Raw genomic sequence first — 14,784 nt, 5'->3', positions numbered from 1 at the left:
TTAAGGTCCTAGTAAATCATTCCCTTCTCTTTAGGTTTGCAAAATTGCTTTTTAATGATAAATCTAAGAATAATACCATCTGTATTGCTGTTACAATTACGGTACTCAACAGATTTTAAAAACAAATTCAGTTAGAAAAAAAATAAATTGGCTTGGTACTAACCAATAGGAAAGAGACATCAAAGGATCCAATACCTGGATGGTATTTGACATTAATACATTTTAAATGGATTAATGCAAGTTTTCGTTACTAAAGGATATTTTAATCTGGATTGACCTGAGAAATCAGAGGTCTGGTACAATTTCAACTGAGATGCATTATTAAACTCCTGAAAATCATGGAGATTAAATATTCAGCAAATTGAAAATAATGACAGTATAAAGCCGGACTTTGTATTAATAAGAAAGTATTTCTAATTGGGTTGCTCACAAATACACCAGGCAATATTTTATCCTCTCTCAAAATAAGAATAAACATTAAAACTCACACATTTAATCCCAGGGAGTATTTCCTAAATGCTTCACCATTTTTAAAGAGGACCTTAAAAATTAATTGATGTAAGACACCATGTAAGTCAGTCCTAGAGGAGATCAACCCTGACTGCTCTTTAGAAGACCAGATCCTGAAGTGGAAACTCAAATACTTTGGCCACCTAATGAGAAGGAAGGACTCACTGGAGAAGAGCCTCATGCTGGGAAAGATTGAGGGCAAGAGAAGAAGGGGACGACAGAGAAGGAGGTGGCTGGATGGAGTCACTAAAGCAGTAGGCAGGAGCTTAAATGGACTCCAGAAGATGGTAGAGGACAGGAAGGCCTGGAGGAACGTTGTCCATGGTGTCACGGTGGGTCAGACACAACTTTGCAACTAACAACAACAACAACAAAGACACCATGAGCTGCTTGGTGGAGAGAACCATTACCTAGCTTTATAAGCCTTTGCTTCCAAACCTCAATCACAGCCAGCTCATTCATTGCTTCCATTAGCTAATAGGAGTTCATGTTCAGGACCAAATGGAGCCAGATTCCCCCAGAAAAAAAAACATATATGTAATTGCATGAAATCAATCAAACAAGGAATTTCGTGAGTGATTTTAATCATTGCTGATTATTTGATGCTACTGCATTTTGGTTTTTCTATGGCTTCTCATGCCTAAAGCCAGGATCCAGGATGGCTCTTCAGGAATGGTATCATTTTAAATTGCTGGTACTTACCTTTCAGGCCCTGAACATAGAAATACTAAGTTTTTTTTTTAAATTCTTGACATGAGCTTAGGAAAAATTCCTATGCATTCAGCTCACAAAGTCAATTAGCTTTTCATTGCATTGAAAATGCCATGTAGCTCCTAGCGGCCTATCTGGAGTCAACTCTTCCATGAATTACATCTGTAATCCAGTTTCTGGGGGTTAAAAAAAAACTTAAAATGCATTTTTCACAGGACCTCGCTCCCTTTCATAGATTTATATTAAAGTACTTGTACTGGGAATTGTTTATCTTAATTATGGTAGAGTATTACCTTATATGGGGTATTATATTACCTTATTATGCTGTCAGTTGACATTGATTTACTTATACTACACTTAGTTAGAAGCACAAACTTAGTTAGAAGCACAAATAAAGCCACTAAAAACTACAGATAGTCCTCGACTTACAGCAAACTGTTTCTCTAATTTTGAATACTTTCTTGTTTTCATTAGGTAGCTGCTCTTTTAACGCTTTTTAGCACGCATAGTTTCTGCACTTTTAGGGGGGGAAAGGAGGAACATTTGCTATTCTCTGCTTTGATAAGCCCAAAGAAACAATCCAAGTTACAGTATGTTCTCTTTATGTCTTTGAAGCCCTCAAAAGTACACACGGTTCAGCTTAGAACTGATACAAGAAAATCTGGCCTAAACCTTAAAGGGTCTGCCAACAAACACACAACAAAATAATTATATAAATATAATGGCATAATAGCCTGCCAGTAGTTGCAGGAAATACTACTGAATTATTCTTGGCGATTTAAGAAAGAAATGATAAAAGATTTTCATAGGAAACAATTGTATTTGCCTGTTCCATGCTACATACAGTATACAGTCAAAAGAGAAAGGGCTATTTGTAGTTAGATTAAGCAATAAAACATTATTTTTACATCTTGGAAATTCTCAGGGGAGATTATCTCCAGCGTCTTCTCCTTCGAACTTCCCTTCGGAACAATCTGTTCTTTTCCCTCTATTTAATGTTTATTAAAAACTTTTAAACAAGACTAAGATAAATGAATATAAACTGAGAAAGAAAGAAAGAAAAAGAAAGAAAGAAAGAAAGAAAGAAAGAAGAAAGAAAAAGAAATTAAAGGAAAAGGCAAAATGTTCAAGGAAAGAACCAAGTTAAGAAAAACAGAAAGAAAAAGGAAGTTTCTGATATTCTTCGCAGCAGTTATTGCTGGAACAAATTGTTCTCTATTAACATCCAAGTTTGCAAATGAGGACCTGCACTGTGTACATCATGCTTTGTTTTTTGGCCAGAAACACGGGAGGGAGAGAAAACAATTGCGAACCTCAGAATAAGGAAAGAAACATGTTTTCTAATCTGAGACTGGCCTGGTTTTCAACAGAAATTAACAGAGCTGCTATTTAAGATAATGGGTCAATGAAACCGTGTTTCTTCTTTTATTTACTTATTCAGCACCTGAAAGACACCAATTGGGAAAGCTAAATTATACTTTCTCGGAGCCTTGCTTTCCTGGAATATAATTTATACCACTGTTTATTTGTTGTTGCTGTGCCAGAATTTAAGACTTTAGGTGGATGAATCAGAAGTCAGCAATACCATTGGTTGTTGCTTTAAAGCTGCCTAAATGATGCACTGTTGGAGAGCCAGTTTGGTGTAGCAGTTAAAAGCATCAGGTTATAAATTGGGAGATAAAGAATCGAAGTCCTGTCTTCGGTACAAAGCCGGTTGGGCCAGTCACTTTCTCTCAGCCATAGAAGGAGGCAATGGCAACTCACTTCTGAAAAACCTTACCAAGAAAATCTAGACCAGGGCTTTTCAGCCAGTGGTACGGGTACCACCTGTGGTACATTGGCACCTGGCAGGTGGTACGTGACCATCCTAGAAAAGTGGTAGCGGGGGAAGGGAATGAGCTGAACCGGTGGCAGCACCGCACAAGCCTGAGCGAGAGACGGCTGGAGCTGCAGGGCTGTAAGGGCTCAGTGGAAGCGCCAGGATCAGCGCCAGGCTCCAGCTGGAGCTCGGCGCTGATCCTGGCGCTTCTGAGCCCAGAAGAAGCGCCGATCAGCTGGAATGTTGCAGCATCTTCAGGGTCTTGTGATTTACATTCAGATGCTTGGCAACTGATTCATATTTATGACAGTCACAGTGTCCCAGGGTCATGTGGAGTGACCAAAACCTGCTGCAACCACCCAGAATATGGGGGGAATAAAAACCAAACACCCTCCACCCCACCCCACCCCTGCTGCCAATCCTCAACAGAAATGCTCACAACAATGAAAACCTCGGACAGGAGGAAGAGCGCCACCGGGCGGGCAGGCAGGTGTCTTGCTCGGTTGTGGCTTGGGGGGCACTTTTTTCAGTGCCATTGTAACTTCGAACAGTCACTAATAAACTGTTGTAAGTCAAGGACTACCTGTACTTCATCACTTTTTTTCCTTTTTTTTTTAGTCATCGGGTTTTTGACACCTTGCTAGGCAACTGGTGGTACTCGGATGTTCCCATTTCCTAAAAGTGGTACTATCGGTGAAAAGGTTGAAAAGCCCTGATGTAGACAACCTCTGAGAATTGGACATGATTGAACAGAAGAAAACATAGAACAATAGAATTGGAAGTGACTTGAGAGGTTTTCTATTCCAACCCCCTATTTGAGCGGGAGACCCTATTCAGAATAGGATAGGATTTAATTAATTTAATTAATTTAATTATGGGACTTATATGCCGCCCTATCTCCCGAAGGACTCAGGGCGGCTAACAATAAAACAACAATAAAAACAGTAAATAAAAAAGATTAAATTTACAAAGCCCCATTGATTATTTACTAAAACCAATAAAACTAGAACAATATTAAAACCCCCATCTTCAGTCCAGGTCGGCCAATTGGAAAAGGTACGTCTTTAGGTCGCGACGAAAGGACCGGAGATCTGGGGCCATCCGAAGTTCTCGGGGGAGCTGATTCCAAGGGGCAGGCGCCCCTACAGAGAAGGCCCTCCCCCTAGGGGTCGCCAGCCGACATTGTCTGGCCGACGGCACCCTGAGGAGACCCTCTCTGTGTGAGCGCACAGGGCGATGGGAAGTTGTTCCTGGCAGCAGACGGTCCTGCAAGTATCCCGGGCCTAAGCCATGTAGGCTTTATAGGTAAGAACCAACACCTTGAACCTCACCCAAAGGACAACCGGCAACCAATGCAGCCCACGCAGGAGGGGTGTAATATGGGAGTATTGGGATGCTCCCATCACAACCCGCGCGGCCGCATTCTGCACCAGCTGAAGCCTCAGGACAGGATAGGATAGGACAGGACAGGACAGGACAGGACAGGACAGGATAGGATAGGATAGGATAGGATAGGATAGGATAGGATAGGATAGGGTTTGTATCTGTAGTCTAGGTTCTTTAAAAGCTTTATTTAATAATGATTAGAATATATTCTGGAAATAAAAATGGGGAAATTACACAAGAGTGGCCCATTTAGAATGTTGGCTTAACACGTTGGACCGATCGAATCTTTTTTTTTTTTCTGATCCTTGTGCTGTTTTGGAAGAACCCCTGAACTTATTTCAGAAATTGCTAAAATGTTTTCATCCACAACAACTTTGACAAGACCTACCATATCTGGGTTGGTGTGCCCTGCATATATTGGGTTACATCTATGCCTTGGGTTGATTTTTGGTTTTTTTTTTTTTGGGCGGGGGGCAGGGGCTAAAGTTTCCATCATCCCCCGTGGCTGGGCCTAGCAGGAACTGTAGTCTATTCCACGAGGCTGCTGTGTAAAGTTACACAGCAAAGACTCAGTAGTATTATTCTCAGCAGGAGAGCTGCTGGAATATTTTAAGGGTCACCATCTGAATTAGAGTTAACATTCCAAAAAGGCCTTATAATTTCCAAATGGCCTTTGTTTGCCTGCCAAGTTTGCCTGCCTTTGCAGTCCTTTGTGAAGAAAGAGCAGACATACCAGGAGCCTTATGGTGGGGCAGAACTAATGGACAGATTTGAGGCCTAGGAATAATTCAGAGCACTGGGGGGGGGGGGAAATCAAGGTAGCTTAATCATCAAACATTTCAAATTAGTTTGGCAGACAAAAGGAACTGGGAGTGGAGGAGCTATCTTGGAATTGCATGTTGAATGTTTTTGGGGAAGTGATGCTGGTTTTCCTAGCAAATGTGAGGAAACTAGACCAGCTAGACGGCACATATACCAGGTAGAAAGGAAATCTTGAACTTAGGGTGACCTGGATTGGACTCCAAATTAAGTGATTAATAAACACACAACCCCTGCACACCACACCACATTTCTATAAGAAACCCTGGAAAAACGAAGATATTCCACCCACTTCTGTTCTGGAATTCCCAGCATTTGTTAACTTCTAGGACAGGGGTCTTCAAACTTGGCCCTGTTATGACTTTTGGACTTCAACTCCCAGAATTCCTCAGCCAGCGTGCCTGGCTGAGGAATTCTGGGAGCTGAAGTCCACAAGTCATAAAAGGCTCAAGTTTGAAGACCCCTGTTCTAGGATATCACTATCCTAGACAAATCACCACAGCCAGCCCATCACGGTCAACTTGCTATGGCCAACTCTCCATGGCCAACTCACTGCGGGACAACTCGACATGGCCAACTTGCCCACGGGACAACTTGCTGCGGGACAATTCAATAATTTGGTTTAATTATTTAAAACAATTTAAAAAATATTTTAATTTTTGCCATTCACATTTCATTTTGTCCCTCCTTTGGCATTCTTTCTTTCATGATTCTATTCTGCTATTTCTTGGATATTAGTGTAACTCTTAGTTGTCCCGTGAGGAGTTGGCCACAGCAAGTTGGCTATGGTGAGTTGGCCAAGGTGAGTTGTCTTGGTTCTGCATCCTTGCATAAGTGTTTTAAATGTCGGTTTTGGCCATCGGAAAACTGAATCTTCCTCATCACTGTTGCCAAGCACTCATTCTCCTATGTATTTTAATACCCATTTCCTGTGCTATGTGCCACACCACCAATCACATCAATAGCTGTAGCAGCAGCCATGACCCACAATCAGTGGGGCACTATGGTACCACAGAGGTGCCAAGAGTCACAGCTCTTCGCTCAGCCCATGTCAGTGTTGCACACACAGAGATGCACATCTGAGGAACTTACATTATTGGATAAATTCTAAATATAATAAATACAGACGAGGAATTAGTTCCAACCAAAGTTGCATCAACAGGTGTTTGCAACTGGTGCTCTAATAACTCTCAGTATGCAAAATGTTTTAAGATCATTATTTAAAAAGGTAAAGGTTCCCCCGCACATGCGTGCTAGTCATTTCCAACTCTAGGGGCTGGTGCTCATCTCCGTTTCAAAGCCGAAGAGCCAGCGCTTGTCAGAGGACGTCTCCGTGGTCATGTGGCCGGCATGACTAGACGCCAAAGGCGCACGGAACACTGTTATCTTCCCACCGTAGTGGTCCCTATTTTTCTACTTGCATTTTTACGTGCTTTCGAACTGCTAGGTTGGCAGAAGCTGGGATGAGTAACAGGCGCTCACTCTGCTACGCAGCACTCGGGATTCGACCCGCCAAACTGCCCACCTTCTGATTGACAAGCTCAGCGTCCTAACCCACTGAGCCACCGCGTCCCTAAGATCATTATTAGAGGTGTGATATTGTCAGGGAATATTTACAAGAGAAAAGGGATTCTAAATTCTATTTAGTTGTTGATTAATGTAGATTGACAGGCTGTTGGTAATTTGTGGCTGATAAGTATTACAAAATAGTTATGAAGAAAGGGAAAATGGACAAGCAAGCATCGTAATAAGGCTTTTTACTAACTAAAATGAAAAGACCAGGTGATTTCAAAATTGGCTCAGGAAGTACATAATGTAATATTGGGCACAGATTATTTTTTCTTCTTCCCTGAACTCTGTTCTGAAATTTGGAAACTCCCATCTTAGCCTACATTACATTCCGAAGATTAAAGGCAGTGCTTACATTTCTCGGAAAGCTGCATGCACTGAGGTTCCCAGTACTTACAATTAACATTACTTAGAGAAGATTGTCATGGCAATGTAGGCTAATCTTAGATACACAGTGTGTATGTATGTTATGTATATATGCATGTGTTTTTATGTGGATGTGTTTGTGTGTTTGTGTGTCTGTGTGTGTATTCCAAGTCATCTCAAGAATGTACATTTTGAATTTAAAGATTTAGTTCCTTTGGAATCAATACTTTGCAAAGTAAAACCCTATAACTACGAGAGTTGCTAAGTACTGTAACATGTTTATTGCCAAGGAACCTTGGGCACTCCTTATTTATCAAGAAGTAGTTGACATTACTAAGTGAGAAAAGAATAAGCCCTTTGTATAGACCAGGGGTAGGCAACCTTGGCTCTTTTATGACTCGTGGACTTCAACTCCCAGAATTCCTGAGCCAGCCATGCTGAGGGAAAAGAGAAAGATTTCCAAGCTGAGCCATGCTGGCTCAGGAATTCTGGGAGTTGAAGTCCACGAGTCATAAAAGAGCCAAGGTTGCCTACCCCTGGTATAGACTTTAAAATGTCCCTATTAGACAACTCCAATGTAGCACCAGCCTTTATCTATTGCATTTTTAAAGGTGTTCTTTTTTGATCGCTGTGAAAATTAATATTCATTATTCATTCATTATTCATTTTTATCCATCTTTGAGGTTCTCTAAACATTGAAGCCAAGTTTTCAGGCTGTGAACTGTTTGCTCTAGATTGCACAATAGCAGTATTCGATTACCTGTAGTCCTCATTTAGCAACTTCCTCATTTCATGATAGTTGCAATTACGAAGGCAGTGAAAAAGTCACATGATCGATCCTCACATTTCCGACCTTCAAAGGTCAGTAAAGCAAAGCTAAAGATTGTAAACACACTTGTAGTTTCAATTAGCAATCACTTCGCTTAACAACTGAGTTGCCAGTTCCAGATTAGTCTCTAAATGAAAACCATTGCAACTCAGCATCAATAATATAGTCTTAATTTACCACTGCTATGTTTAATTTCTAAAATAAATAATATTTGACCTAAAGCATGGATTTTGTGTAACGTCTTAGCTCTTACCAGTTTAAAAGAAACTTAATATGGTCATTTACTGCCATTAGTAAAGGTAAAGGTTCCCCCGCACATGTGTGCTAGTCGTTTCCAACTCTAGGGGCCGGTGCTCATCTCCGTTTCAAAGCCGAAGAGCCAGCGCTTGTCCGAGGACATCTCCGTGGTCATGTGGCCGGCATGACTAGACGCCAAAGGCGCACGGAACGCTGTTACCTTCCCACCGTAGTGGTCCCTATTTTTCTACTTGCATTTTTACGTGCTTTCGAACTGCTAGGTTGGCAGAAGCTGGGACGAGTAACAGGCACTCACTCTGTTACGTGGCACTCGGGATTCGACCCGCCAAACTGCCGACCTTCAGATCGACAAGCTCAGCATCCTAACCCACTGAGCCACCACGTCCCTGCCATTACTGAATATGAAAAAGCCTCCAGCTTTCCTTATGCATATCTTCCTGCCTTGTTGGCTGCACACAACTCTAGATGCACAGTTATTCAGATCTTTCCCTTTAAAAACTCCCTTATTATGAAAGCAACGGTTTTGGTACTGAAATTTCCCAATTTCCCAAGGTCTGGCACCTGGGACAGCGTTGCCTTAAATTGTACTTTAATCTCAAAATTGTTTCCTGCATTTCACAATGGCTCAGCCTCTTATTCAACCAGGACACACAGAGCTGAAAGCCAAAGTTTTGACGTGTCAATTTGTATGATTCATGGGGGGAAAAAATGTCTTGATACGAGATACATTTCCCTTCACTACAACCGTTCGCGCTTTCGGACACATCCACTAAGAGAGTCCTATTCTGTTGTGTCGGGATATACATGGAAAGGATGGGTGAATGCATAAATAAACATTTAAGAAATTCAGCGTGTGAAGAAGCTCAGTCCAGTTATGTTCACCATTCCATCCAGTTTACACAAAGGCCTACCTCGTGTAGGCTTCAGAGGGCAAGTTACGAGAAAAAGAACTTTCTCTCCTGCCCGTTTCTTTTCCTTTATGACTCTGTGCAAGAATTGGGCTTTCGTTTTCAGATTCCCAAGTTCTGGCGCCAAGTTCCACAGCAGCCAATCATTTGCAAGCTTTCCGATAAAATGTGAGAACTTAAGAAAGCTGGATAGGTGCATTCCAGTCCCCATCCTCTGTCTTGGCATTTCAAGAGGTTATTACTTACAGATGGGAGCTATCCACCAGCTTTCCATGCGTGTTATGGGGAACGTCCCATCCACATTCCTAGAATTGACGGTGACCCAGGTCTCACTCTGAGAGGGCCTCAGATCAATAACACGTCGTATCACTTCAGTCTCACTCTCCTCTGAAATTCTTTTGCCTACTTATAAGCTTTTCGGCTAGGAAAGGCAACCCTGTGACTTATTGCAATGTAAATATTGTCATAGGAGGGGTGTGTGAAAGGGGTTCCACTGCACTTTTACAAAAGCCATGTTGGTGCTTTGGAATGGGTAGGCAAAGAGAAGCAGAATATTCAGGGTGACTGTTAAGATTTATACCACTTCAGGAAATGGGAACGGGTCCCTACAGTAGTCCTCAACTTACGACCGCAATTGGAATTGGGTATGTCTAGTTTAATGAAGAGAAGGACGAGGGGGGGACATGATAGCAGTGTTCCGATATCTCAGGGGCTGCCCCACAGAAGAGGGGGAGTCAAGCTGTTCTCCAAAGTGCCCGAAGGCAGGACAAGAAGCGACGGATGGAAACTAATCAAGGAGAGAAGCAACCTGGAACTAAAGAGAAACTTCCTGACAGTTAGAACAATTAACCAGTGGAACAACCTGCCTCAAGAAGCGGTGAATGCTCCAACACTGGAAGTTTTTAAGAAGAGGCTGGACAGCCATTTGTCCAAAATGGTATAGGGTTTCCTGCCTGAGCAGGGGGTTGGACTAGATGACCTCCAAGATCCCTTCCAACATCATCATCATCATCATCATCATCATCATCATCATCATCATCATCATCATTATTATTATTATTATTATTATTATTATTATTATTAATAATATTGAGTTCTGTTGCTAAGTAAGTCATTTGTCAAGTGAGTTTTTCCTTACGTTTGTGACTTTTCTTGCCACAGTTGGTAAGTGAACCACTGCAGTTGTTAAGTTAGGAACACAGTTGTTAAGTGAATCCAGCTGCCCCATTGTCTTTGCTGGTCGAAAGGGGATCTCATGAACCCAGTACACTGCGACCGTCATAAATATGAGTCAGTTGCCAAGCCTCTGCATTGTAATCACGTGACCGTGGGGATGCTGCAAAGGTGGCAAGTGTGAAACAAGGGTCATAGCTCACTTTGGGGTCATGTGATCAAAATTCAGATGCTCGGCAACTGGTTCACATTTATGACGGTCGCAAGGTCCTGGGCCCATGTCATCCGCTTTTGAGACCTTTTGACCAGCAAGGACAATGGGGAAGGCAGGTTCACTTAACAGCTGTGGCAAGAAAAGTCGTAAAATGGGGCAGAACTCACTTGAGAACAGTCTCGCTTAGCAACATAAGCGTTGGGCTCAATTGTGGTCCTACAGTAACTCGAGGACTACCGGTACAGCACTAATTTTGAGTTACCTTCTGAGAACATGTAAGGGGGAAGGGCAGGAAGCAGACTTAAATCGTCCAACAAAGGTCACTAACATCCAATAAGACTGTAGATCAGGGGTCCCCAACCCCCGGTCCGTGGACCGGTACCGGGCTGCGGCATGCCAGCAACTGGTCCACCCAAACAAGCAAAGCCCCATTCGTGGGATGCACGCAAAACCACGCACTCTCCAATCCGTGGGAAAACGGACTTGGTCCCTGGTGCCCAAAAGGTTGGGGACTTCTGCCGTAGAGGATTAGATGCAAATCTATGAAGACAAGGGGAAATAAGCTGAGTATTTAGGAAGTTTGTAATGATGGGGAAATTCCCCCCAACCTCCATTCCCCCCCCCAAAACTCCCCTTTCTTCCATGATGGAAAATACATCCTGCTTTTCTACTGCCATTATGTTCTCCCATCATGTATAATTCTGTCCTCGGAGTTAACCGTGCCCTGATAGAAAAATAAATAGATGGGCAGAATGAGACTCCATGTGCCTTCATTAGAACATGCTGGCCCTCGGTGGTTCCAACTGTGCCGTAATTTCCAGGCACTTGTATCCCTTTGAAATGTTACAACTCCTCTAATGCGAGGTCCTCAAAACGTTTATGAGGATCGTGCTGATTCAATTCAGCGTTAACTTGTTTAAAGATTGCAGCCTGCAGGTTATTTCATAGCAAGACCTCTGTTGCTTTTGGATAGGAGATTTTTTTTTTTTTTTGCAAATAGAACCGTTGGCTCGGAATAGTTACCTTGCTTGGGAGATACATGCCTTGAAGCCAATGTTGACTTCACCTCACAATTATGAAATATTACCTTAATGAGCCTGGGAATATTCCTTAAAAACTCAAGAGCGGAGAGTCTTCTGCCTTTGTATGTTGGCTCAGAGCTGCCATGCTGTGTACATTTTCTTCATTTGGACTTAAACTTGGGTCGAGCATGGATCTAATTGTTTTACATTCTAAGAAGCTGTGTGGAATTGTCAATATTTTCCTCTGCAGGAGCGCCATGACTTTAATAACCTGTACATTGGGAAGAACGTCTATTGCTATACAAAAAAAACAAACCCTCCACATAGGGAAAGATCCACCAGCTGAGCCTTGGGCAGGAAAAACCAGGACTTAATAAGAAGTCATATTATTTTTGCCAAAAGGCAATAATTCTTTCAGCAAAAGGAAAAAAAATGTCAGCCGGTAAGGGGTTTTGTAACTTAGCTACATTGTGAAATAAAGGACATTTAAAAGCCGCTTTAGCTCATTCACTTGTACTGTGTTCTACAAAATAATTTTTGCAACAGTTTAAATCTAATAGGCAGGGTGACTAATTTTCAGCCAACATGGCCTTTTCTCTTTGGGTATCATCCATAGAAAAGGAAAGAATGAAAGCTTCGGTTCATATCCATACCTGAGGAACTTCCAGAGGAAGGAATGCTGAAGACAGCTGCATGAAAAACAGAGCCGACAACCGCAGCACAAAGAGCCAATGAATAGACTAGCTTTTCAAAACTTCTCTGGACACGGAGAGCACTTGAGATCACTCACAACTGCTCCAGACAGTTGCTTCTTACGAGGACACCATAAGACACCAGTCGCCAGCAGTTTTCAGCAGTGGAAGATGAATTAATAGCCACCTGGCTCAAACTACAGTTGGAAACTTTAATAGGACACTAAGTTCACATAGGGACACGGTGGCACAATGGGTTAGGACGCTGAGCTTGTCGATCAGATGGTCGGCAGTTTGGAGGGTCGAATCCCAAGTGCCGCGTAACAGAGTGAGCGCCTGTTACTCGTCCCAGCTTCTGCCAACCTTCTGCTTTTTTTGTAAAAGAAAAAGGTGCCGGAACTCACACATGTCATACAACCCACCTTGCCTACCCTACAAGGTTCCATCTAAAAAAGGTGCCGGAACTCCGTTCTGAGCGTTCTATGACAAAAAAAGCCATACACACACTCACACTCACACACACACACACACACACACACACACACACACACACACACACACATATATATATATATATATATATATATATATATATATATATATATATATATATATATATATGTTTTTTGAGGTTTTCGCGGGTGTTTATATGTTTATATGTGGATCTTCAGTCATTCGGGTTTCTTCCCACGTAGAACTAAAGGTGTAGGTGCAACCTTTTGACGGAATCCCATCCGTCATCATCAGGCTGGAGGCTTATCAGGCTGGAGGCTTCAGCCTGATGATGACGGATGGGATTACGTTGAAACGTTGCACCTACACCTTTAGTTCTACGCGGGAAGAAACCCGAATGACCGAAGATACACACACACACACACACACACACACACACACACACACACACACACACACACATATATATATATATATATATATATATATATATATGTATATATATTTGAAATTCAAATACTTTGGCCACCTAATGAGAAGGAAGGACTCACTGGAGAAGAACCTAATGCTGGGAAAGATTGAGGGCAATAGAAGAAGGGGACAACAGAGAATGATGGAGTCACTGAAGCAGTAGGCCTGAGCCTAAATGGACTCCAGAAGATGGTAGAGGACAGGAAGGCCTGGAGGAACGTTGTCCATGGTGTCGCGATGGGTAGGACACGACTTCTCAACTAACAACAAAATACACACACACACCCCTCTATATCTCTCTAGCTACCTATGGATCTACAGTATATATATATATATATCACTCTAGCTATCTATATATCTCTGTATATCTCTATAATCTATATCTCTATTCATATCCATTAATATATCCATATCCATATCCATATCTAAATTTTTATATCCATATCTACATCTTTATTGTCTTTTTAATTCTGCCTTTTGGGATTATCTTTAGGGTTCCAACCATCTTGAAACCTTCCCCATTAATACAATATATCCAACTACATTTCTAGTGAACGTTTCTCTGAGCTTACAGCATTTGTTTTTGGTTTTTTTTCTAAACCTACTACTTGATTATGCTTAGCTTGGATTTTATGTAAGACCGTGAAGGGCAGCATTGCAGCCGCTTTCCTCTCACATTGCCAGCATTGTGGTGCCCATTAATAAATCTTCTTTATTGGCTAACCTCAGGCCAAAACTGTAGTGACGGTAGAAAATTCATGACTGGACGAAGTCTTAAGCCAAGGAGCATTCCAAGAGAAATGCAAAGTCATCATCTCGAAGGAAGGAAGGCAGCAGTCTCAAATGCTTACAGGAACCAGATGCATAGAAGGGTGGCGGTGGGTTAATGACCCCCGTGAGCTAAAGGAGGACAACAATGCCCTAAAAATGTGCACATGCCCATGGGCGTGTATGGATGCAAATTTGTCAGTGCCATTTTAAATAGCAACGCATCTTTTCCTAGCAAAGAGAGATTACTAGAGATAGTAAAGTAAAGTAAAGGTAAAGGTTCCCCCGAACATGCGTGCTAGTCGTTTCCGACTCAGGGGCCGGTGCTCATCTCCGTTTCAAAGCCGAAGAGCCAGCGCTTGTCCGAGGACGTCTCCGTGGTCATGTGGCTGGCATGACTAGATGCCAGAGGCGCACGGAACGCTCTTACCTTCCCACCGTAGTGGTCCCTATTTTTCTACTTGCATTTTTTACGTGCTTTCGAACTGCTAGGTTGGCAGAAGCTGGGACAGGTAACAGGCACTCACTCTGTTACGCGGCACTCGGATTCGACCCGCCAAACTGCCGACCTTCTGATCGACAAGCTCAGCGTCCTAACCAACTGAGCCACCGCGTCCCTTACTAGAGATAGTACCGCTTTATAAATTAGTACCGCTTTGAGAAACCTTAGTAAGGCCACACCTGGAATACTGGATCCAGTTTTGATCACCACATAACAAAAAAGAGTTTGAAACCTTGGGGTGGGGGAAGGGTGCAGAGAAGAGCAACTAAGATGATTAAAGGCCTGGAGACGAAAACGTATGAAGAACGGTTGCG

This window comes from Vipera ursinii (genome assembly GCF_947247035.1).
Source record: "Vipera ursinii genome assembly, chromosome: 7".
Classification (NCBI taxonomy): domain Eukaryota; kingdom Metazoa; phylum Chordata; class Lepidosauria; order Squamata; family Viperidae; genus Vipera; species Vipera ursinii.
This window is presented reverse-complemented; position numbering follows the sequence as displayed.